The sequence below is a fragment of the Sarcophilus harrisii genome, chromosome 1 (genome assembly GCF_902635505.1).
Source record: "Sarcophilus harrisii chromosome 1, mSarHar1.11, whole genome shotgun sequence".
Classification (NCBI taxonomy): Eukaryota; Metazoa; Chordata; class Mammalia; order Dasyuromorphia; family Dasyuridae; genus Sarcophilus; species Sarcophilus harrisii.
The window spans coordinates 71,541,980-71,569,081 of NC_045426.1; the positions used below are offsets into that span (position 1 = coordinate 71,541,980).

Below are 27,102 nucleotides of genomic sequence, written 5' to 3' on the forward strand. Positions count from 1 at the left end.
AATGCTCAAAAAGTTATCAAACTGCATACTCTTTGATCCAGCAGTGTTTCTACTGGGCTTATATCCCAAAGATCCCTTAAAGGAGGGAAAGGGACCCACATATGCAAAAATGTTTGTGGCAGCCCTCTTTGTAGTGACTAAAAACTAGAAATTGAATGGATGCCCATCAGTTGGAGAATGGCTGAATAAATTATGGTATATGTATGTTATGGAATATTATTGTTCTGTAAGAAATGACCAGCAGGATGATTTCAGAGAGGCCTGGAGAGACTTACATGAACTGATGCAAAGTGAAATGAACAGAACCAGGAGATCATTATACACAACAACAACAAGACTATACGATGATCAATTCTGATGGATGTGGTTCTCTTCAATATTGAGATGATTCAAACTGGTTCCATTTGTGCGGTAATGAAGAGAACCATCTTCACCCAGAGAGAGAACCATGGGAACAGAGTATGGAACACAACATAGCATTCTCACTCTCTCTGTTACTATTTGCTTGCATTATGTTTTCTTTCTCAGTTTTTCTTTTTCTTTCTTCTTGATCTGATTTTTCTTGTGAAACAAGATAACTATATAAATATGTATACATATATTGGATCTAACATGTATTTCAACATATTTAACATGTATTGGACTACCTGCCAGCTAGGGGAGGAAGTAGGGGAAAGGAGGGGAAAATTTGCAACAAAAGGTTATGCAAAGCGTCAATGTTGGAAAAATTACCTATGCATATGCTTTGTAAATAAAAAACTTTAATAAAAAAAAGATTATGGAAACTCTGGCTCTAAGATTAATAAATGAAAATTGCAAAGCAAAAAAAGAAAGAAATACACCAGATTGAGTCCTGATCTGTAAATTTAAGGAAAAAAACCCCAACAATAACAGTGAGAAGGGCAGAGCTAATATGGCAGAGCTCAACAGGAAAACCCCCCAAAGCAAAACAAAACAAAACTCTCTTCAGAACAGAACTATAAAGTACACCAGACTGAATTCGCTTAGGAAATCAAAGAGTCATAATTAAGTCATTTTTCTAGTCTAGATCAGCACGGGGAAAAAGAGTATTTTATAGGCCCCAGAATGTATGTTAAACAAGAAGCAGAAGCTATGTGGCTTAGATTACAATGCAGGATCTCAGTTTCAACATTTATCCTAAGCTAAAACTTGTAGCAGAATAACCAGGGCAAGAATCATGGACCTAAAGGAACCACTTTGGTCACTCTAATTAGCAAAGTGGCTGAGTCCAGTACTGTAACTCTAAGGAGACAAACCTAGAGGTTTATTGCTTAAACCCAAGTCCAGGTCAGAAACTTGCAGTGCTCAGACTGTGGGGCAACAATCAGATTTTCCTTGGATTAGAAGTTGTCCTTGAGATACTGTACCTTAAGAAAACGGTAGTACTAGCCTATAATTCTCTCCAGAAATTTGCAGAAATTGACCCTAACAAGTCCAATGTCAGGAAATAGGCTAGAAGAATGAACAAACAACAACAACAAAAGAATCCACCTTATAAAGATATTATGGCAACAAATACAATAAAAATACAATCTCAGAAGAAGAGAATGACTCCAGAACATCTATAAGCAAAGCTTCAAAGAAAAATACAGCTTGGGCATAAATTCAACCAGAACTCCTAGAAGAGATGAAGCAAGAGTAAAAACAAAACCACACAGACCTAAAATGTTTTTATAAATGAAATTAGAGCACTAAAAGAGGGGATGAATTATAGGAAAAAGCATTGAAATGAAATTAAGGCACAAGAGGTATAAAACTTTGCCCAAGATACAAACTTTCTGAAAATTAGAATAAACCAGATAGAAACTAATGACTTCACAAAACAACATGAAATATTAAAAACAAAGTCAAATTATTAAAAAATTAGAAAATTCAGGAAATCTAATAGTAAAAACAACTCTCCTGGAAAATAGCTCAAGGAAAGAAAAAATAATGATGATCACTAGAATACCCAAAAGCCATGACAAAAAAAAGTTTTGATATCTTATTTTTATTATGTTTTAAGGATCTTAAAAGAGTATGAAAAGGGAAAAGAGGAATACATTAGAGAGGAAAATGGAGAGGAAAGACAGGGAAAATTATCTTATGTAATTGTAGAAATCTATATAAACAAGGAGGAAGGGATAAAGGAAGCAATTAACATTTGAACTTTCTCTCATCTAAATTGACCAAAGGAAGGGGGGAAAACTTACAATTAGGTACTGAAATACATTTCAGTCAGTAGGGAAACAGAAATGAAAGAAGAGAGAAGGAGGGAATTGTGGAAGGAAGGTAGATTAAAGAAATATTAATCCTAAAAAACAAATTGTAAGGAAGTTGGGTCTCAAAAAGAAATTTAAAAGAATGGAAAGGTCTTCTTCTGGCCAAGATGGCAGCAAGGAGGCACACAGCTGTGTAAGCTTTGCATTTTCTCTCAGAATTCACCTCATTACAAGCCTCTGAATTAATGCCTGACTGAAAAAAACCCCACAAATAGTTACCAAGAGAAGACATCCTTGAGATTTGCCAGGAAAGGTCTGTTTTTGCTCGAGGGCAGGACGGTTTTAGATTGGGCGCAGGCTGAGGATAGCGGCAGTGGGAGCTCGGCAGGCAGCTCACAGCTGAGCAGACCAGAGGGGATTGGCATGTGATCTCAGCCGTCTCTGCGGGGAGAGCTTCGCTACAGGATTGGATACTTTGCCCTGGCAGCAATTCAGTAGCCCAGCAGAGAAGCTAAAAACACCGGGGGAAGGGGGGGGGGTGAAGAATACAACCCCAAACAGCTGGTGTTTCCTGGGACCTGGCCACCCTTCCCCCACAGTGTCTCAGTTCCCTCTCAGAGTCTCGGAGCACAGGCACAGCCCAGTCCTGCTAGTGCCTCTGCTGCCCCTGCAGTCTGTAGAGGAAGCTCGGTAACATCACCCAGCCCTGCCCTCAAAAAAGCAGATTCCATTTGGGTTTTTTTTTTCTTTGCTAGTTGTCTCTGATTCTTCTCGACAAAATGAGCAAAAAATTGAAAAGGACCAACAATTGACAGCTTTTATAGGACAGAGAGCAGACTCTAAACCTGAGGAGACTAAAGCAGACTGTCTGAGTGAATCCCAGGAGGAGATCATCTGTTCCTCAGCACAGATGAATCTCATAGAAAGAAATCAAAAGGCTCACAAGAGGCTAGAAAAAATGAGGAAGGAGGGAGGCTTGGCAGAGAGTCTGGAGAGTCATCCCACTCATTTAAGACAGAATGGATAAGAAATCAAATCCTTGAAAAATAGGATTAGTGAACTGGAAACAGAAGTGGCTCTCTAAAAAACAAATTGAAATGGAAAAACATTCCATGAACAAATTGGACAATTAGAAAGATATAAAAAGTGAAAAACACTTCATTGAAAATCAGAATCGAGCAATGGAATTGACTTCGAGGAACAAGAAAATCATCAAGCAAAACCAAAAATATCAAACAATGGAGAAAAATGTGAAATACCTTCTTGGGAAAACAACAGACCTGGAAAATAGGTCTAGGAGAGTCAATCTGAGAATTATTGGACTCCCAAAAAATATGATGAAAAAAAGAGCCTGGACACTATTTTCCAGGAAATTATCAAAGAGAACTGCCCATAGACATTGGTAAAATAGACATTGAAAGGATTCATCGATACCTACTGAAAGGGATCCTAAAATCAAAACACCAAAATATAGTGGCCAAATGCCAGAACCTAAGCGAAGGAAAAAACTCAAGCTAGAAAACCAATTCAAATATAGAGGGCGCATGGATCACCAAGATCTAGCAGCATCCATATTAAAATATCGAAGGGCCTGATTTGATATTCGAAGGCTAGAACTTCGGTATGCAACCAAAATAACACAGCCAGAATGAGCATCTTTCCAGGAAGAAGATGGTCATTCAATGAAATAAAGTAATTTCACCTATTTTGATGAAAAACCAGAACTTAACAAGAGTTTGATCTACAATATCAGAACTCAAGAGAACTAAAAGGTAAAAGAAATCTTGGGAACTATATTTCTGTTGTAAAGATGTATAAAAATACATGTATACCTTGTTCTAGATGGGTGGAAAGGGCATTGTACCAGAAAAAGGATAAAGTACACATCTCACAAGAGGCAAGGAACCTATTATATCTGAGAGAAAGAATGGAGGATGAATATAGTGGTTTACTGCCATCAGAATTGGCTTTAAGAGAAAAATTTTGAACATACTCAATTTATGGTGAAACTTCTCCATCTCATTGAAAGTAGAAGGAAAAAGTGAAAAGGAAGGAATAAGCTAAGCAGAGGAATGAAACTGTGAGGGAAAGAGGTAAGATAGGAGGAACTCTAAGGTGGAGGGAGGGATACTAAAAGGAGGGCTGTGAGAAGCAAGTAGTGACTCACTGAAGTTTAATACTGGGAAGGGAAGGGAGGAAAAAGGAGAAAAGCATAAACAGGGGTTAACAAGATGGCAAGTAATACAAATTGGTAATTTAACCATAAATGTGAATGGGTAACTCCCCAAAAAGAGGAAGTGGTTAGCAGAATGGATTAAAGCAAATTCTACAATATGTTTTACAAAAACACACCTGAACAGGGATACATGCAGAATAAAGGTAAGGTTGGAGCAAAATCTACTATGCTTCAGGTGAAGTCAAAAAGCAGGGTAGCCATCCTGATCTCAGATCAAGCAAAACAAAAATTGATCTAATTAAAGAGATAAAGAAGGGCACTATATCTTGCTAAAGGTAGCATAGATAATAAAGCAATATCAATATTAAACATATATGCACCAGTGAGTGAACATCTAAATAAAAGAGAAAATTAAGAGAGCTGAGGAAGAAATAGCAGCAAAACTATAATAGTAGGAGATCTCAACTTGCACTCCAAATTAGATAAATCAAACCACAAATAAACAAGAAAAGATCAAAGGGTAAATAGAACACTAGAAAGTCAGATATGATAGACCTCTGGAGAAATGAAATGGAACAGAAGAGTACACTTTCTTTTCAGCAGTTCATGGAACCTATCAAAAATAGACATATATTAGGGACATAAAACCTCAAACTCAAATGCAGGTAAGGCAGAAATAGTAAATGCATGCTTTTCAGACCATGATGCAAATAAAAATTACACTCAACAAAAAGCCAGGGAAAGTAGACCAAAAATAATTGGAAACTAAATAACTCATACTAAAGAATGATTGGGTGAAACAGCAAATCATAGACATAATTAATAACTTCACCCAAGAAAATGACAATAATGAGACATCATACCAAAATGTGTGGGATGTAGCCAAAGCGATAATAAGGGGAAATTTCATATCTCTAGAGGCCTACTTGCATAAAATAGAGAAAGAGAACTTCAACGAATTGGGCTTGAAACTAAAAATGCTAGAAAAGGAACAAATTAAGAACCCCCAGTCAAACACTAAACTTGAAATTCTAAAATAAAAGGAGATCAATAAAATTGAAAGTAAAAAAAACTATTGAATTAATTAACAAACTAAGAGTTGGTTCTATGAAAAACCAACAAATAGACAAACCCTTAGTAAATCTGATTAAAAAGGAAAGAGGAAAATCAAATTGTTAATCTTAAAATGAAAAGGAAAACTCACACTAATGAAGGAGAATGAGCAATAATTAGGAATTACTTTGCCCAACTTTATGGCAATAAATTCGACAACTTAAGTGAAATGGAAGAATACCTTCAAAATATAGCCCCAGCTTAACAGAGGAAGTAAATATCCTAAACAGTCCCATCTTAGAAAAGAAATAGAACAAGCTATAACCAACTCCCTAAGAAAAAATCCCGGACCAGATGGATTTACATGTGAATCTATCAAGCATTTAAGAACAATTAACTCAATGCTATATAAACTATTTGAAAAAATAGGGATTGAAGGAGTCCTACCAAACTCCTTTTACAACACAGACATGGTACTGATACCTAAACCAGGTAGGCTGAAAACAGAGAAAGAAAATTATAGAGCAATCTCCCTAATGAATATCGATGCTAAAATTTTAAATAAAATATTAGCAAAAAGATTACGGAAAATCATTCCCAGGATAATACACTATTCCCAAGTAGGATTTATATCAGGAATGCAGGGCTGGTTCAATATTAGGAAAACTATTAGCATAATTGGCTATATCAATAAGCAAATTAACAAAGACCATATGAGCATCTCAATAGATGCAGAAAAAGCATTTGATAAAATCCAACATCCATTCCTAATAAAAACACTTGAGAGTATAGGATAAATGGACTTTTCTTAAAATAGTCAGGAGCATATATTTAAAACCATCAGTAAGCATCATATGCAATGGGGAAAAACTGGAACCTTTCCAGTAAGATCTGGAGTGAAGCAAGGTTGCCCACTATCACCATTATTATTCAATATTGTATTAGAAACACAGCCGGCAATAAGAGTTGAGAAAGAGATTAAAGGAATCAGAATAGCAATGAGGAAACCAAACTATCAGTCTTTGCAGATGACATGATGGTATATTAGAGAACCCAGAGATTCTACTAAAAACTATTAGAAATAATTCATAACTTGTAGCAAAGTTGCAGGTTATAAATAAATCCCCATAAATCCTCAGCATTTTATACATCACCAACAAAATCAATAGCAAGAGATACAAGAGAAATTCCATTCAGAATAACTTGACAGCATAAAATATTTGGAATCTATCTACCAAAGGAAAGTCAGGAATATATGAGCAAATTACAAAAACTCCCACAAATAAAGTCAGACTTAAATAATTGGAAAAATGTTAAGTGCTCCTGGATAGGCTGAGCGAATATAATAAGATGACAATATCCCTAAACTAATCTATTTATTTAGTGCTATACCAATCAGACTTCCAAGAAAATATTTTAATGATCTAGAAAAATAACAACAAAATTCATATGGAATAATAAAAGGTCAAGAATCTCAAAAGAATTAATGAAAAAAAAAATCAAATGAAGGTGGCCCAGCTGTACCTGATCTAAAACTATATTATACAGCAGTAGTCACCAAAACCATTTGTTATTGGCTAAGAAATAGATTACTTGATCAGTGCTTCACAAGACAGAATAGTCAACTATAGCAATCTAGTGTTTGACAAACCCAAATATCCTAACTTTGGGATAAGAATTCATTATTTGACAAAAACTGCTGGGATGCAGGTAGTATGGCAGAAATTAGGCATGGACCCACACTTAACACTGTATACCAAGATAAGATCAAATGGGTCCATGATTTAGACATAAAGAACGAGATTATAAATAAATTGGAGGAACATAGGATAGTTTATCTCTCAGACTTGTGGAGGAGGAAGAAATTTGTGACCAAAGACACACTAGAGACCATTATTGATCACAAAATAGAAAATTTTGATTACATCAAATTAAAAGCTTCTGACAAACAAAACTAATGTAGACAAGATTAGAAGGAAGCAACAAACTGGGAAAACATCTTCTACAGTTAAAGTGTTCATAAAGGCCTCATTTCCAAAATATAGAGAACTGACTCTAATTTATAAGAAACCAGCCATTCTCCAATTGATAAATGGTCAAAGAGATATGAACAGACAATTTTCAGATGATGAAATTGAAATTATTACCACTCAGATGAAAGAGTGTTCCAAATCATTATTAATCAGAGAAATGCAAATTAAGACAACTCTGAGATACCACTACACACCTGTCAGATTGGTTAAGATGACAGGAAAAAATAATGATGATTGTTGGAGGGATGTGGGAAAACTGGGACACTGATACATTGTTGGTGGAGTTGTGCAGATCCAACCATTCTGAGAGCAATCTGGAATTATGCCCCAAAGTTATCAAACTGTCATACCCTTTGATCCAGCAGTGTTTCTACTGGGCTTATACCCCAAGGAGATACTAAAGAAGGAAAGGGACCAGTATGTCAAAATGTTATGCAGCCCTGTTTGTATGTAGAAGCTGAAACTGAGTGGATGCCCATCATTTGAGAATGGTTGGGTAAATTGTGGTATATGAATGTTATGGAATATTATTGTTCTAAGAAATGACCAGCAGGATGAATACAGAGAGCTTGGAGGACTACATGAACGTGCTAAGTGAAATGAGCAGAACCAAGAGATCATTATATATGTCAACAACGATACTGTATGAAGATGTAATCTGATGGAAGTGGATTTCTTTGACAAAGAGACCTAATTCAGTTTCAATTGATCAGTGATGGACAGAAACAGCTACACCCAAAGAAAAAAACACTGGAAAATGAATGTAAACTGTTTGCATTTTTGTTTTTCTTCCTGGGTTATTTTTATCTTCTGAATCCAATTCTCCCTGTGCAACAAGAAAACTGTTTGGTTCTGCGCACATACATTGTATTTAGGATATACTACGATATATTCAACATATATAGGACTGCTTGCCATCTAGGGGAGGGGGTGGAGGGTGGGAGGGAAAAATCGGAACAGAAGTGAGTGCAAGGGATAATGTTGTAATAAAATTACCCTGGCATGGGTTCTGTCAATAAAAAGTTATTATAAAAAAAAAGAATGGAAAGAAAAGACTGATTTAGCACTTTATGAGAGGAACAGAAGAGAATAAACAGATTACACCAAACCTAGAATTCTGGTTCTGAGTGTACTTCTTTTTTTTTTAACCACTTTCTTCTTTACAAAAAAGGGGGGATGGGAAATAAAGAGAATAAAAAGTATTAAAGATCATAACAGAGGGAAATAATTAATGATCATAACTGTGAATGCACAAAGAAAACAATGCAGGTAAAATTAAAAGATAAGAAAATAAATGAGAATCTTTGAAGGTAATTTCTCATAAAGGTTTTATGTTTAGATTTATAGGAAACAGATCCAAATTTATAAAAATTTGAGCCAGTTTCAATTTAATAAATGGTCAAAAATGTGAAGAGACAGTTTCAGAAAAAGCAATCTAAGGTATCAATTGGCAGAGGAAAATGTGTTCTAAATCACGAATAGTTAAAGAAATACAAATTGCCTTACATCCATCAGATTGGCATAGTTGATGAAAAAGGGAAAATAACAAATCCTAGAACTGTGCAAAAGCAAGTATAAGTACATACTGTTTAGTTGATTTGGGAACTGGTTCAGCTATTTTGCAAAACAATTGGGGACAATTTCTAAAGGGGGTGAAGGCATGTTACCATATTGTTAATTTTGTTTAATAACTTTCTTTTGTTATAAGAGATTTCTCATCTAGTAAGGGTAATCTATAAAGATTTGTAATATAGAAACAAACGACATCAATAAAACTTAAAAATCAAAACAGAAACTAAGAGGGAGATGGTGTCAGAGAAACTTGTAAAGACTTGTATGAATTGATGCTAAGTGAAGTAAACAGAACCAGAAGAACAATTTATACAATAACAAAAATATTGTAAACACAAATAACTTTGGAAAACTTAGAAACTCTAATCAATACAATGACTATCTATGATTCTTGAATATTCATCATGAGACACGTTTCTGGTAGAAAGATTTTATATATCAATTGCAGATTGAGACTTAAAAAACAAAATCAAAACCAGAAACACTGTGACCAATGAGACACTATGTTTTGACTGACTGACTGTACATGTTTGTAGCTGGGGTTTTATTTTTTTTTTCAGTGGGTTAGGGGGTAGAAAGATTTTCCTTGATTGAGAAAATTTAATTAAAAATTTTTACTAGCTACTTTATCTTGTTCACCCACACAGCCTCTTCTCTCTCTAATGTCTTTCAATCTGCCTTCTTATCCCATCATCAATATCTAATTGGTCACTCTTATTCCATTTTTAATCCTCTCTTAACATCAGAGATATTTACTAGTTCTGTGATCCTGAGTAAGGTATTTAATTTCTTTGTGCCTCAGTTTTCCTATTTGTAAAGTGTAGAAGTTGGACATTTTAACCTCTCCCTCTCAACTATAAAATTTAGGATGCAGAAACCTCTTGGTTCTCAAGTTAGTCCTATTTTCTTTACAGGCTACTCATACTCTTTCTGAATCCTTGAGAGTGAGTGTTCTCCAATGATATTCCCTTAGCCATGGTGATTCTCTTTTTATCTTCAATGATAATCTATATAAAGTAAATTTTAAAGCTTAGAGTACTAAATAAACGAAAATTTTGAATCCACTAGCCATTTCTGGACAAAATTCATATTATTCTACTTGCCAAATACATTAGACTATTCACTATCTTACGTATTGACGGTGATTTTCCCACTTTCATGTCTTTACTCATGCTCTGTCTATAACTGTCCCTTTTCCTGATTACCATTCTTTAAAGCATAACTAAAATGCTATTTTCTCCACAAAATTTTTCTTGACCCTCATTCAGAAGCAAACTTTCCCTCTCTGGCCTTTGTGTGTTATTTTATAACTATATTATTTATTATTTTTTGTGTAAGGTATGTGCTTTTCATGTATGTTATGCATAAATCCATGTGATTTTCAAAATTCCATTCATGGAGTAACTGGAATAAATATCTTTGGATTCCTGCCCAGCCCTCTCCAAGTAAGACTTTGATTCCTGCCTGAAGAAAGCAAGAGAAAGAGCTGAAAAGAATAACAAGCTAAACTATTTATCCAAGCAAGCAGTAAACAAAATCAGAAAAGTTATACAGATTGAAATACACACAAAACTTGTTGTTGTTGTTCAGTCATTTCAGATTTTTCCTGACCCCATTTGGGTTTTCTTGGCAAAGATACCAGAGTGGTTTACCACTTCCTTTTCCAATTCATTTTATAGATGAGGAAACTGAAGCAAACAGGATTAAGTGACTTGTCCACGGTCACACAGCTAGTAAGTATTGAAGGCTGGATTTGAACTCAGAAAATGAATCTTCCTGACTTCAGCTTGTCCACAAAAGTATAGAGTCAATGAGTTCTCCTACCAGGAATGGGTTATTTCAGTCCAAGAAAGAGAGATTTTTTTATCTCACCAAAGAGAAAATGCTCCAAAGTCTCTGGAGGGACAAGTTGGAAATCAGGAACATATTAAGGAGCTAGATTTCCCTTGCATGCTTGCCTTCTATGGGTCATCCCCCAAAGAGATTGTGGAGCCTCATGTATATGTCTCTTAAAAGACATATGTCTCGGTGTCTCTAAAGCAACTCCCCACCCCCCCCACCCCTTTCTGCAGTCAAGCAGAAAGTGTAAGTCTTATGTAAATGTTCCACACTTGAAGTTTGTTTTATGTTATATTTGGTATATGTCATTTTTAAATGGACTGCAAGTTCTGTGAAGGTAGCAATTGTCATATCTATACTCTTCATCTCTACATGTGTGTAGCAAGGTGTTCTATACCCTATAAGTTTTAATAAATGTTTATTAAATTTTAGTGAATTGTATTGAGTAGAATTGAACTGAATGAAATTAAATTAAATTGTTCACCCAACTAATCCTTTTCTAGATTAGTACTTTGTAGAAAGTAAACCATGAAAAAAAATTGTAAAAAAAACCCCAAGAAAGTGTGAAAAAAAGGAAATATACTATGTTCATTGAATTGAAGGTTGATATTTTAGAAACAATATTCTTTTTACAGACTTATTTTTCTCTCTTAAAAAATATTCACTAGAGGAGAGGTTTTTCAAGATGTTATGACCTTTCTCACTATGCAAAGTTAATGATTAAATATGATGTGAGAGTGAAAAGTCAAGGTCTCAAGATATGAGTTTTTAGCCTGAAAAGTGGGTACTAATCCAAGTACCAAGTTCCATAGTTACTGATATCCTTTTTCCTCATTTCCAGAAGTCTGACAAGCTTTGTGAAGGCTCTGACCACTATAAGAAACAGTTGAAGTTCAGGACAAGTAAGTCAAAAGATCCATTCTCAAAGCTGAATGATCCATTCTCATATAGAAGTGTTATTGCTGGGAAAGAGAGTATTTTATGCCTGGTATCTTGATTTTGCTGAATGATAGTTTTTTTTTAAAAGATTCTATTAATTTAAAAGATTCTAGTAATAATTAACTAAGGGCTAGACTTGGAATTGGTCTTATTGCAATTTTCTGGAAATTTCTATCGACTATGTTAATCTTCTATAAGTAAATACTAAGGGAACTTTCAATTCAATTTCCCTATGTCATATAACCTATATTTGTTTGTTTTTATTTTAAATGGATGATAAATGATTTGTCATTTTAAATTAATCTTTTTATTTTCATATTTGAAATCAAATCATGAAATAAACAAAAACAAATTACCTTTGTTACATATGTGCAAATAATTTTTATGTTTCTATAACATTTATATAACATAATTTATTTGGCAGTTTTCCAATTGTTGGGCATCTAGGTTATTTATCATTTTCTCTTATGTTTATTTATTTGTTTGTTTTGCTGAGGCAATTGGGATTGTGACTTGCCCAGGGTTACACAGCTAGGGAGTGTTAGTGATACCAGATTTGAACTCAGGTCCTCCTGACTTCAGAGTCGATACTCTATCCACTGTGCCACCTTGCTGTCTTTCTCTATTGTTTATAAAAATATTCTTGAACCCCAGGCCACCACATTTTAAATATTGGAGGGGATGTGGCAAAATTGGGATCTTAATTCATTGTTGGTAGATCTGTGAGTTGATCCAACCATTTTGTAGAGCAATCTGGAATTTTAGCCAAGGAGTTATTAAAATGCCTATATACCTTGACCCAGAAATAACACTACAAGGTTTATTTCCAAAGATGATTAGGAAAAAAAGAAAAGAACTTATATGTTCTAAAATGTTTATAGCAACTCTATTTGGCATGGCAAAGAACTGGAAATTGCATGGATGCCAATCAATTGGCGAATGACTCTAAATGAGTTGTAGTTTAGGTTTGTAATGGACTAAAATTCTACTATTTGAAATGATGTGCTCAATGACTTCAGAAAAACATGGAAAGATTTGCATGAAATAATGACAAGTGAAATGAGTAGAACCAATAGAACATTTTATATAGTAACAGCAATATTATTTCTTTTAAAAAATAATTTTATTGGTACCATTTGTTTTTAAACATTTTTTCTCAGTATTTCTTTTATATTATTCTTTTCCTCTTTTTAAAAAGCTTTTATTTTCAAAATGTATGCATAGGTAGTTTTCAACATTCACCCTTACAAAACCTTGTAGATTTTTTTCTCCCTCCTTTCCTCCACCCTTCCTCTGGATAGCAAGTAATCCAATGTAAGTTAAACATGTGCAATTCTTCTATACATATTTCCATAATCATCATCCTGCACAAGAAAAATCAGATCAAAAAAGGAAAAAAAAATGAGAAAGAAAACAAAGTGTAAACAAACAATAAGAAGTGTTAATACTATGTTGTGAAGCACACTCAGTCCCCACATGACTTTCTCCATCACAAACTATTGAAACTGGCCTGAATCACCTCACAGCTGGAAAGAGCCATGTCCTTCTTGTTGCTGTGTACAATGATCTCCTGTTTCTGTTCACTTCACTCACTCAGCATCAGTCCATGTTAAGTCTCTCCAGATCTTTCTGAAAACATTCTGCTGCTTGTTTTTTTTTAATAGTACAATAATATTCCATTATATTCACATACCATAATTTATTCAGATATTCCCCACTGATGGGAATCCACTCAGTTTCCAGTTTCTTGCCACTAGGAAAAGGGCTGCCACAAACATTTTTGCACATGTGGGTCCCTTTCCTTCCTTTAATATCAATTTGGGATATCTCTGTGGGCACAGTAGAAACACTGATGATCAAAGGGTATGAACAGTTTGATAGTCCTTTGGGCATAGTTCCAAACTGCTCTACAGAATGGTTGGATCAATTAACAACTCTACCAACAATGTATCAATGTCCCAGTTTTCCCACATCCCTTCCAACATTTGTCATTATCTTTTCCTGTCATTTTAACCAATCTGAGAGGTATGAAGTGGTACCTCAGAGTTGTTTTAATTTGCATTTCTCTGATCAATAGTGAATTAGAGCACCATTTCATGTGACTAGAAATGTTTTTAATTTCTTCATCTGAAAATTGTCTGTTTATTTTCTTTGATTATCAACTGGGGAATGGCTTGAATTCTTATAAATTCTCTATATATTTTAGAAATAAGGCCTTTATCATAACCCTTGGGTGTAAAATTTTTTTCCACTTTTTTACTTCCCTTCTAATCTTGTTTGCATTGGTTTTGTTTGTACAAAAGCTTTTTAACTTAATATAATCAAAATTATCCATTTTGCATTTTACAATGTATTCTAGTTCTTCTTTGGCTGAAGATTCCTTCCTTTTCCACAGATCTGAGAAGTAGACTATCCTTTGCTCTTCTAATCTATTTATAGTATCACTTTTTTTTTTTTTTTGCTGAGGCAACTTAGGTCCTTCTGACTTCAGAGCTGGTGCACTGTACCACTTAGCTACCCCTAGTATCACTTTTTATGTCTAAATCATAAACCCATTTCAACCTTATTTTGGTATAGGGTGTTAGGTGTGGTCAATGCCTGTTTTCTGCAATACAAATTCCCAATTTCCTCAGCAATTTTTGTCAAATACTGAGTTCTTATCCCAGAAACTGGGATAGTGTTTATCAAACACTAGATTATTGTGTCTTATGAACCTGACCTATTTCACTGTTTAACTGCTCTATTTCTTATCCAATGCCAAATGGTTTTGATGACCACTGGTTTATAAAATAGTTTTAGGTCTGGTACAACTAGACCATCCTCATTTGCAATTTTTTTCATTAATGCCCTTGAAATTCTTGATCATTTGTTCTTCCAGGGGAACTTTGCTAATTTTTTCTAACTCTGTAAAATAATTTCTTGGGAGTTTGATTGGTATGACATTGAATAAGCAAATTAAATTAGACAGAATTGTCATTTTTATTATTTTAGCTTGGCATATCCATGAGTACTTACAATTTTTCCATTTGATTAGATCTGACTTTATTTGTGTGGAAAGTGTTTTGTAATTGTGCTCATATAGTTCCTGACTTTGTCTTGGCAGGTAGACTCCTAAATATTTTACATTATCTCCAACAATTTTAATTAAAATTTCTCTTTGTATCTCTTGTTGCTGGATTTTGTTGGTATCATTTAGAAATACTAATGATTTATGTGTATTTATTTTGTATCTTGCAACTTTGCTAAAGTTGTGAATTATTTTTAATAGTTTTTTGATTGATTCTTTAAGTATACCATCATATCATCTGCAAAAAGTGATAATTTGGTTTTCTCATTACTTATTCTAATTCTTTTAATTTCTCTTCTCTTATTGTTAAAGCTAACATTTCTAAGACACTATTGAATAGTGATGATGATAGTAGGCAACCTTGTTTCACCCCTGATCTTATTGGGAATGGTTCTAGTTTATCCCTATAGCATATGATGCTTGCTGATAATTTTAAATAGATGCTACTGATCATTTTAAGGAAAATTCCATTTGTTCCTATAATCATGAGTGTTGTAAATAGGAATGGATGTTGGATTTTATCAAATGGTTTTTCTGCATCTATTGAGATAATATGATTTCTGTTAGTTCGGTTATTGATATAGTTAATTATTTTAATAGTTTTCCTAATATTGAACTAGCTCTACATTCCTGGTATGACCTTCTTAGTTATGGTATACTATCCTGGTGATAACTTGTTGTAATTTCTTTGCTAACACTTTATTTAAGATTTTTTGCATCAATATTCATTAGAGAAATTGATTTATGGTTTTCTTTCTCTGATTTGATCCTACCTGGTTTAGGTGTCAGCATCATATTTGTGTCCTAAAAGGAATTTGGTAGGACTCCTTTCCCTATTTTCCAAAAGTTTGCATATCATTGGAATTAATTGTTCTTTAAATGCTTATAGAATTCATATATAAATCCATCTGACTCTAGAGATTTTTTCTTAAGAAGTTGATTAATAGTTTGTTCAATTTCTTTTTCCAAAATGGGATTATTTAAGTAATTTTTTCTTCCTTTGTTAATTTGGTCAAACTATATTTCCAATTTCATCCATTTCACTTGGATTATTAGATTTATTGGCATACAATTGGTCAAAATAGTTCCTGATTATTGCTCTAATTTCTTCTTCATTGGTGGAAAGTTTACTCTTCATTTTTTATACAAACAGTTTAATTTTCTTCTTTCCTTTTTTCTATCAAATTAACTAAAAGTTGATCTATTTTGTTGTTTTTTTCCCCACAAAACCAACTTATAGTTTTGTTTATTAGTTCAATGGTTTTCTTACTTTCAGTTTTATTAATCTCCCCTTTTGTTTTCAGAATTTCAAATTTGGTATTTAATTGGGGGGGGGGTTTAATTTGTTTTTTTTTTTCTAGCTTTTTTAGTTGCATGTCCAATTCATTGATCTTCTCTTTCTCTATTTTATGCAAGTAAGCATCTAGAGATATAAAACTTCCCCTAATAAGTTATTTTTTATTTTCTTTTTATCTTTTTATGCGTCTCTTGAATTCCAAATGTGAACATTAAGTTTTCTGTTTAGCTCTGGTCTGTTCTTTCTTTCTTTCTTTCTTTGTTTAGAGATGTCAATTAATTTAAAATTTCCATTTTACAGATCAGGTTGCTGTGGTTCAAAGAAGTCCAAAGTCTTCCCACTCAGATGGATTGCTTTTTATTATTATTATTATAGCTTTTTATTTACAAAACATATGCATAGGTAATTTTTCAACATTGATCCTTGCAAAATCTTCTGTTCCAATTTTCCCTTCCTTCCCCCCCCCCCACCTCCTCCCCTAGATGGCAGGTAGTTCAATACATCTTAAAAATGTTAAAGTATATGTTAAATCCAATACATGTCTACATATTTATAGTTACCTTGCTGCACAAGAAATATTGGACCTTGAGAGAAAGGAAACAACCTGAGAAGGAAAACAAAAATGCAATCAAACAATAACAGAAAGAGTGGAAATGTTATGTTGTGGTCCACACTCATTTCCTATAGTTCTCTCTCTGGGTGTAGATGACTCTCTTCATTACTGAACAATTGGAACTGATTTGAATCATCTCATTGTTGAAGAGAGCCATGTTCATCAGAATTGATCTTTGTGTAGTCTTGTTGTTGCCCTGTATAATAATCTCCTGGTTCTGCTCATTTCACTTAGCATAAATTCATGTAAGTCTCTCCCAAGTCTCTCTGAAATCATGATGTTCAGCTCTGGTTTTTTTCATCAGAAATAAGTGAAATTCACCTGTTTCATTGAATGTCCATCTTTTTCCCTGAAAGATAATGCTTAATTTTTGCTGGATAGTTGATTCTTGGCTACAATCCAATTCCTTTGCCTTTTGGAATATCAGATTCCAGGCCCTTCGATCCTTTAAAGTGGAAACTGCTGGGTCCTGGGTAATCCTGATTGTGGCTCCGCAATATTTGAATTGTTTCTTTCTGGCTGCTTGCAATATTTCCTCCTTGATCTGATAATTCTGAAATTGAGCTACGATATTCCTTGGAATTTTCATTTTGGGGTCCCTTTTAGGAGGCAATTGGTGAATTCTTTCAAAGACTATTTTACCCTCTTGTTCTAGGACTTCAGGGCAGTTTTTCTTATTTCTTGAAAGATGTTGTCTAGGTTCTTTTTTTCATCCTGAGTTTCACGTAATCCAATAATTTTTAAATTGGCTCTCCTGGTTCCATTTTCTAGGTCAACTGCTTTTCCAATGAGGTATTTTGCAATTTTTTCTATTTTTTTTTGGGGGGGGTTTGTTTGATTGATTCTTGATGTCTCATTGAGTCATTGGCTTCCATTTGTTCAATTCTAATTTTTAGTGAATTATTTTCTTCAGTTAGCTTAGTTAGCTTTTTTTAAATCTCCTTTTGAATTTGGCCAATTGAACTTTTAAATGAGTTGTTTTGTTCATTGGGCTTTTTTTTTTTCCCCATTTCAGAAATTCTGTTTTTCAAGGAGTTGTTTTCTTTTTCTATTTTACCAAAATTATTCTTTAAGAAATGGTTTTCTTCAGGTAATTTCTGTGTTTTCTTTCCAGATCTCTCATTTCCTTTTCCCATTTACCTTCTAACTCTCTTTTAAGGTCTTCTTAAAAATTCTGCCAAGAGAATCTTGTGATATGGAGATAAACTTGCATAACCTTTTGAGGCTTTATCTGGAGCTGATTTGCCTTTAGTGTCTTCAGGGTTTGAAGTTTGTTCTTCCCTCTATACATAAAAGCTATCTATGGTTAGAGCTCTTTGTTTTTTGGCTTATTTTTAAAGATTGAGGTTTGTTCTTAGGGCAAAGGATAAATTGACTCATGCTTCTTCTACATGCTTCAGTGATTTCACACTTCCCTGGAGGCTAGTGTTGTTGGCTTCCTTTCCCACACTGAGTAGACATGGCTGAGTCCCTAGTTACACTGGGGTTCAGGGGTCTTCTGTAGCTGTATTGGAGATCTTCCAGCTAGTCTGCTGATCCACTGGCTTTTGACCCAGGACAGAGTAGCCAACACTGCTGTATTTTGGCTACAAGCTTCCCACTGGATTCCCTCAGCATGAAAACCTTTTAGCCTTGGGTCTCCCTGTACTGCATTGTGTTGTCCTGCACTTGGCTGGCTTGCAACCCCCTTCCTCCACTGCCCAATTGAGACAGACCTTTCCTGAAGTTCTTCCAGGATATTTTCTGCTGGAAATTTTTTACACTCCCAATATTTGTAGTTTCTGTTGCTCCAAAATCCTTTCAGAGGCTTGATCTGGTGTTGATATGAGGGAAGCCAGGAAGAACTCAGACAAAGCCCTGTCTATTCTCCACCATCTTGGCTCCACCCTAGCAATAAGTAGACATTGTAAATCATATGCTTCTTGATATGTTTATTATAAGTGAAGCCAGAATTAAAAAGAAAATTGTACATCAAAGATTATCCTTAGAGAGGCAAATAGAAGAGTTGATTTAAATGTTTTTGGTTTATTTGTTTTCATCATTTGTTCAATGGAAAAAAGAAACATTTTTCATGGAGTATTGGTTATCTTCTATAGCAGTGAGGTATCTGCATGGAGACTTGCAGTTTTTGTGCTAGGGCATTTTTACTTATATATAGAAATGAAAATTCTATTCATTTGGTCACTTTCTGCTTGCTGAAATGAATCAAAATTGAGAATAATACCTTTTACATATAGCAAATCTTTAAATATTTAACAGCTACCATTTCTTCTCCCTTTGCCCCACCTCCTTAACGTTTCTCTTCCCAGGGTAAACATTCAAAATTCCTTTAGTGTAAGCATTTCAATTCCTTGATTTTGAATTACTTGATTATTCTGGTCACTCTTCTCCATTTTGTCAATGTAATTATAAATTATAAAAATGTGGCACTTAGGCACCTACTCTAAATATTTTTTGATCAGTATAGAGTACACTGTAATGAAAACCTTACTTGTGCGGAAATTGTGCTTCCATTAATGAAACATCAAATTGCTTTCTCACTTTCTCTTCTTCCTGAATATGTTTTTAATGAAAATTATTCCAGTGATATTATATGGCTATGTGTAATAGATTGCCACAGTCTCTGAAGAATTGAAATTAAGGATCACCCAAAAGGCAATGGAATCATGGACACAGGTATACAAGGAATTTGTACAGGAGAAGCAAAATAAAGTATGTTTTCAGAGAAATATAGAAACAAAGATGGGGGGAAAAGGCCAATCATATAAGAAAGCAATGGGTAACCCAAGTTTTGGTATTCATGAAACTTCAAGGACTCTAGAAGAAGGCTCCCAGAATATTGTGTGGACCTCCTGTGGTAGTTATATGAGAAGAAATTGAAAATTACAACACAGCATAGGAAGGGATGAGAGGGTTGACATTTGCACCATAGGGAGGAGGTTAAGGAATGTGGAGGGAGTACAAAAATGGGATCAAAAAACCATGGAGGTACTGTAGATCAGATGAGCATTATGAGATGTTAAATCATACTATCAAGATGATGAAAGTAAAAAAAATGAAAAAAGCACATAACCTAGTATTATGTGCACTAATTATTTTTTTGTTCATCAGTTGTCTCTGACTCCACTCCATCCACTATGATAATCCCAGTCCATAATAATCCTCTCTGCCACCAATCTTTTGTGTGTGTGTGATCATCCCCTATTAAGATTAAAACTCCTTGAGGAGTCTCTTGCTTTTTATATTTTTTACACAATGCTTGGCACATAGGAAAAGTTCAACAAATTCTTTTACCTTCATTCATGTTGATCTACATCTAGTATCTGTCAAATCCCTATTCCTTTTCCTAGCAATTCTTGTCAAATAGGAAATTAGTTCTTCCCCAGTTCATGTTCTTGGGCTGTATCAAACACAAGATTATTATGTCCAGTTGCTAATATGTCCAGTATTTTTCCTTATCTAATATGTTCCATTGACATACATTCAATTTTTCAATCAATGCCAAATACTATTGATGAATACTGCTTCTGATCTAGAAATTTTAAAAAATGAATTACCTTGAGATTGATTACCTTGCTAATCTGAATGAATTTTATTATTATTTTGTCTAGTTCTAGAAAATATCACCTTGGTAGCTTGATTAGTAAATCTGTAAATTAATTATTTTTATTATATTGGGGATAGCCCAACCATGAGCAAAGAATATCTTTTCATTAGCTGTTATTCATTATTTCTTAATTTGTATTTACATATATTTTTGTAAATATGCATGTATGTATGTGTGTATACTAAATATGCTTTAGTAGTTTGACTACCAGAAATTTTATGCTTTTGTAATTATTTTGAATGAGACTTTTGCTTTTATTATTTCCCTTTGGGTTTTACTATTGTCATATTGAAATGTTCTTCATTTTTGTGGCTTTATTTTGTATTATGTATTTATTCTACAGAAACTATTAACTGTTTTAATTAGTTTCTTCTCTGATCACTTGGATGGGAAGATGTTTCATTTATTTCCCCAATATATTTTTATTTATTTCATTAAATATTTCTCAGTACATATAAAAAAATTAACATTTGCCTTTTTTAAATTTTGAGTTCCAAATTTTGTCTTGTTCCCTTTCTTGACCTGTCTTTGAGAATGCAAGCAATTTGATATAGATTAGGCATGAAAAGTCATGAAAAACATTTTTTACATATTGACCATGTTACAAAGAAAATACAGAGTAAATAAAGAAAAAAAGTGAAAAATGTATGCTTTGATCTGCTTTTAGATTCCATTATAATTATATGTATGCTTTTTTCAGCCATTTCTTAGTTGATGGACATTCTGTCAATCTCCAATTCTTTGCTACTACAAAAAGAGCTACTATAAATATTTTTGCACACATAGGACCTTTTCCTTTTTCTTTGCTATCTTTGAGGTAGCAAAGAAATACCACCTAATAGTGGTATTGCTGGGTTTAGTTCCTAATTGTTCTCTAGAATTTTTGGATTAGTTCACAGCCTCACCTCCTCCAACATTTATCATTTTCCTTTTCAGTCATACTAGCCAATCTGAGAGGTGTAAGGTGAGACCTCAAAATTGTTTTAAGATGTATTTTTCTAATCATATGATTTACAACATTTTTTCATATGGCTATAAGTCACTTTGATTTCTTCTTCTAAAAACTGCCTATCCATACCTTTTAATCATTTCTTAATTAGGGAATGACTTGAATTCTTATATTTGGCCCAGTTCTCTACATGTTTGAAAAATAAAACCTTTATCAGAAAATCTTATTATAATTCCATCTCCTCTCCCAGTTTCCTGCTTTCCTTTTAATATTGGTTGCATTGACTTTGCATAAAACCTTTTTAATTTAATGTAATCAAAATTATCCATTTTATCTTCCATAATACTTTTATCTCTTGTTTAGTCATAAATTCTTCCCTTACCATAGATCTGACAGATAAAGTATTTAGTGCTCCACTAATTTGATTACATCACCCTTTATATCCAAATTATGAACTCATCTTGACCTTATCTTGGCATAAGGGGTTGCCTATACCCAGCTTCTGCAAAACTATTCTCTAGTTTTCCTAGCAATGTTTTGTCAAATGATGAGTTCTTGTCCCCCAAACTTGGATTTGTTGGTTTATCAAAAACCAAATTATTGTGTCAATTTGCTACTATGTATTGTGTATCTAATTAATTCCATTGATCTATTACTTTTTCTTAGTCACTCCCAGATTGTTTTGATGATTATTGCTTTGTAATACAGTTTGAAATCTGATGCTACTATATCACCTTCCTTCACATTTTCCTCCAATGATTCCTTTGATATTCTTGACCTTTTATTCTCTTCGATGATTTTTTTCTTTTCCTATCATTATAAAATAATTTGTGTTACTTTGGTATGATATTGAATTACTAAATTAATTTAGGTAGAATTTTGATTTTTTATTATATTGGCTTAACCTATCCATGAATAATTACTATTTCTCTACTTGTATAGGTCTGTTTTTGTGTGAAAAGTATTTTGTTATTGTCTTCATATAGTTCCTGGATTTGTCTTGGCTTCCAAGTATGTTATATTGTCTGCAGTTATTTTAAATGGAACTTTCTTTGTCTCTCTTTTTTTTGAAATATTGATTATTTATGTAGATTTGTTTTGGAACTGCAACTTTGCTGAAGTTGTTGATAGTTTCTTTTTTCTTTTTTTCCCTGAGGCAAATGGGGTTGTGACTTGACCAGCTAGAGATTGTTAAGTGTCTGAGAACAGATTTGAACTCAGGTCCTTCTGAATTCAAGGCCACTGCTCTATCTATTGCTCCATCTAGCTGCCCCTGTTGATAGTTTCAACTAGTTTTTAGTTGATTCTTTTTTTGGCATCAAAAAATTTATTTTCTTAAAAATCTTTAAAGCATTTAATTTTCAAAATATATGCAACATTTTCCACATTCACCCTTGCAAAACCTTGTGTTTAATTTGTTTTTAACCCATTCATTCTTTAGGATTATATGATTTAGTTTCCAATTAATTTTAATATATGTTTCCTTTATTGCTATAATATTGTCCTTTATTGTCTATATTTTTATTGCAGCATGATCTGAAAAGATCTGCATTTAATATTTCTGCTTTTCCACATTTGTTTGTGGACATGTATAACTGAGGTGGGGAGAGGTATTCTAATTGAAATAATAAGTAGAGATAACTATTTCTCTTTTGCTTACATTTCTGCCTTTAATGGTTTTTTCTTATCTTATTGCTATTAGCAGCATTTTTAGACGCATGACAAATAACCCTGGGGAAAGGGAACATACTTTCTTTGTACTGTATTTGTTTATCTTGAAAGAGTCTAGTGTTTTACCATTGTAAATAATGCTAGCTTTTGGGTTTAGATATACACTTTTCTATCATATGAAACAATAGTCCTTCAATGCTGTTAGCCACTCTAATTTTTACTTAAATATAAACATATCCAGCTGCATCCCTAGATATTTTTGTGTCCAACTGAAACTTTTTAGTGGTGAGAAATTCACTGCCATTCAAAAAACTCATTGCATTTTGGCACAATTATATTTTCTGGGAGCTCCTTCAAAAATCTAAAAACAGCTCGTTTACATCCTGACCCTCTTCTTCTCTAAACCAATTTCTTCAACTAAAATCTCTTTATAATCTTGATAGACCTCTCTCCTTGCTATGTTTCAGTATGTCACAATCCTTCCTACAATGTGGCACTAAGAACTGAACACAATGCTTTGAATATAGTTTGACCAGGACAAAGTACATATCTGTCATCCTGGACACTCTTCCTCTTCCTAAACCAATTTTGAATTTGAGCCAGATTTTTTTTGTCTGCTGTCATTCTTCTGACTCATTTAAGCTTGCATTTCACCAAAACCTTTTTAAACCTTTCTTCTTCCCATAGGAACTTTTGTTATGCCTTGTTTCCTCTGACCTGTACTTGAGCCAAAGTGTTAGCATTATGTGTTTATCCCTACTATATTTTATCTTATTAGATTTGATCCATTATCCTAGCTTTCTGAGATCTTTTCAGATACTTACTTAGTATTATTTAACATATGAATTATTCCTCTCAGCTTTGTGTCCTTTATATCTAACAATTCAAGACATTTGTTAAAATGGTGAATAACCCGAGACTAAGAATTTATCCTGGGTCATTTCAACTGAGCTCTTCCTCAAGGTTGATTTTTTTTTTGATTATTTTTAATACACATTGTTTTATAATTATGTTGGGAGACAAAAATGAGAGCAAAAGGAAAAGACCACGGGAAAGATTAAAAAAAGAAAAAAACCAGAAAAGAGAAATGACCATAACATGTGTTGATTTATATTTAATCTCCTTAGTTTTTTTTTTTTTTTTTTCTGGATGCAAATGATATTTTCTGTCCAAAGTCTATTGGGATTGTCTGGATCACCAAACTACTTTGAAGAACCACGCCTTTTATAGTTGATCATTACACATTCTTGCTGTTATTGTGTACAATGTATTCCTGGTTCTGCTCCTTGCGGAAAATAATGACTCTTTTTGAGGTTTGTTCTAGTAATTTCCTAGTAAATGCTTAACTAGAGGCAGGGGATGTATGCAAACTAATTTTTAAGTTGAATTTGAGTTATAACATATTTTTCGTAACTTTTAAAAGTCTAGGTAATCAACAAAATGATAAATCCAGCATTAGTTGTAGTGTTTGCTGATTTCTGGAATGTAAATATTCACACTGAAAATTTAACTTTTGGCTTTCCTAAATTGGTTTTGAGCTAACTCCAGCTAAATTCTGGTTTGGCTAAACAATCAGATTCAAGTCTACATGTGATACATAACCCAACAAAGTTGGGTTTTTTCCCTAAGGACTCCTTTGAACTGTTCAAAATTATTGAGGACTTTGCCTCAATGAGTTTAATTTATGTGTACTATATAATTGATGTTGACTAAGTACTATTGATATACTGTTATACTATTGATGGCTACTATATTAGAAATTAAATTATCAAAAAGTATTATAATATCTATATAAATATATAATACATAATATAAAATATGTCTTTGACTATGTGGGATCCCTTGAAAAGGCCTTGGAGAGGCTCAGAAGGTTCCATATCACACTTTGAGAATAACCGTTCTAACCCATTTATATCTATTATTGCTACAAGAGAAAACACAGGAGACTTCATATTGTTATAAAATCTTGCTAATTTATATCTACAATATTATTCTGACCTATCAGCTTAGCAACCCAGTCAGAAAAAGATATGAGGTTAGTCTGACATGATTTGTTCTTGATGAAACCAAATATCTCTTAGTGATCATTATCTCTTTTTCTAAATGCTCAAAAGTTTTATCTCTTTAATTATGTACTCAAGAATTATCCAGGAATTAAAGTGAACATAATGGGGCTTTATACTGAAGACAGAACCTTTTTTCAAAAACTGGAAGAATACTTGCTCAACTTCAGGCCTGTGGCCTCTCCAGTTTACAGGTTTTCAAGTACTGGTGGACTGATAACTAGAACTTACTGGGAGCAGCCAGATGCTCTTTTATCATTGCTTCATACTTTTGTTGTTATTCAGTCATTTTTAAGTGATATCAGGCTCTTGTGATCCCATTTGGGGTTTTCTTGGCAAGATACTGGATTGGTTTGCCAATTTCTTCTCCAAGATGAGGAGACAAAAAAAAAAAAAACAGGATTAAGTGGCCTGCTCAGGGTCACATGGCTGGATTTAAACTCAGAAAGATGAGTCTTCCTCACTTTTGGCCTGGTCACTCTATTCACTGTGCCTCTTAATTGTCCATCATAAAATATTTTATCCTCCTTTGTTAATTATTTTTGTTTTACCCTTGCCAGAGTGAACATTTCCTTAATAAAGGAATTGGAACTGAGACTAGAATTGTATCAGTGAATTATTGGTAGGAATATCTCCTGAAAAGAAAATCTCTATATGCTAGACAGCATCTTCTGTACAACATTTAGTTACACAATTACCAATACTAATAAGTGTTTAATAGTGACTCATACAGATTTACCTGGCTGTCAGTAAGAATCAGAAGCAGAACCTTAAATCTGAACTTTCATTGGTAGGAAAAAAAAACAGAAGTAAACTTAAAAAAAAAAAAATAGTGTTCTCTCCAATCTCAGAAGCATCTTCTCAGATTTTTTCTCTCAACAATAGCTTTAAAAACTGATTCTGTCAAGATCGGGATTGCTTCCCAGACCAAGAATTCTGAACTTCAGTGCTCCTGATGCTATTTCTATGGGATTATGTTATTCTTCATCTTCATCTTTTAAATATTTGTTCTTTCTCATATTTTCTTTCTCTTTTAAGACACATGCTAGCCAATCAGTTCTCTGGCATTCAGAACCCTACTCAGTCCACTGCCATCCTAACTTTTTTTGTTCTATCTCAAGGTGCTACTGTAAATTCTATGTTTTAGCCAAAGTATATCTTTGTATATACAAAGTATATCAAAATTTATTTTCTCCTGCTTCTCACCTCCAGTCCTTACATAGGTCATAGCAAAGAATTTTCCATCTTTCTAATGTGCTCATGATACAGTATTGGGTGGTATTTGTCTATGCTTATGATATCTACCTTTTCTAAACTATCAGTTCTATAAGAGCAAAGATCTCACCATCTCACTTTGATATTTCTTTCAGTACTTGGTAGAGTAGTGCTCTGTATGAGGGACTATGGTGATAGAATGGAAAGGGAATTGACTCTAGACTCAGAGGGGCTGGGTTCAAATACCACCTCTGACATTTACTACCTATCCTTGCAACTATGGCAAAGTCACTTAACTCCTTTGGGACTGAGTTTCCCCACCTGTAAAATGAATCCCTTCCAGTTCTAGATCTATGATTTTATTAGTCTTTCCTCATTTTATTAGTGTTATTTCTATACTATTTGTAGTTATTCTTTGTGTAATTCTGATATGCTTTTGTTACTACTGGTTAGAATATAGGTTCTTTGGGAGGGATTAGGGATTATTTCTTTTCTTTGTGTTTGGCTTGGCAGGGGATCTATCACATAATTGGTGCTTTATAAAATGCCTATTATGAATAAATAATATTTTTTTACATTTAGCTAACAACTCATTTTAAATATATTCTTTCTATGAAATTTCTCAAGTCCTAATTAAGACATCATGATAAAGTAAATAAATGTTTTTCCCCTCAGTATTTCCCTATTAAAGGCAATTAGGTGACAGTGAATAGAATGCTGGACCTAGAGTAAGGAAGATTCCTACTCCTGAGTTTAAATTCAGCCTTAGGCATTTACTGGCTGTGT

The 27,102-nt window shown here is 33.6% G+C and overlaps 1 protein-coding gene across 1 annotated transcript in view; it reads left to right on the plus strand.

The window, feature by feature from the left end:
* The first annotated feature begins 11,659 nt into the window (after positions 1–11,659).
* DDC (dopa decarboxylase) overlaps positions 11,660–27,102 on the plus strand; it is a 100,047-nt gene continuing 84,604 nt past the window's right edge. Inside the window, exon 1 of the mRNA XM_023498267.2 lies at positions 11,660–11,797. The gene's annotated coding sequence lies outside the window, so the exon portion shown is untranslated. The remainder of the gene's footprint in view (positions 11,798–27,102) is intronic.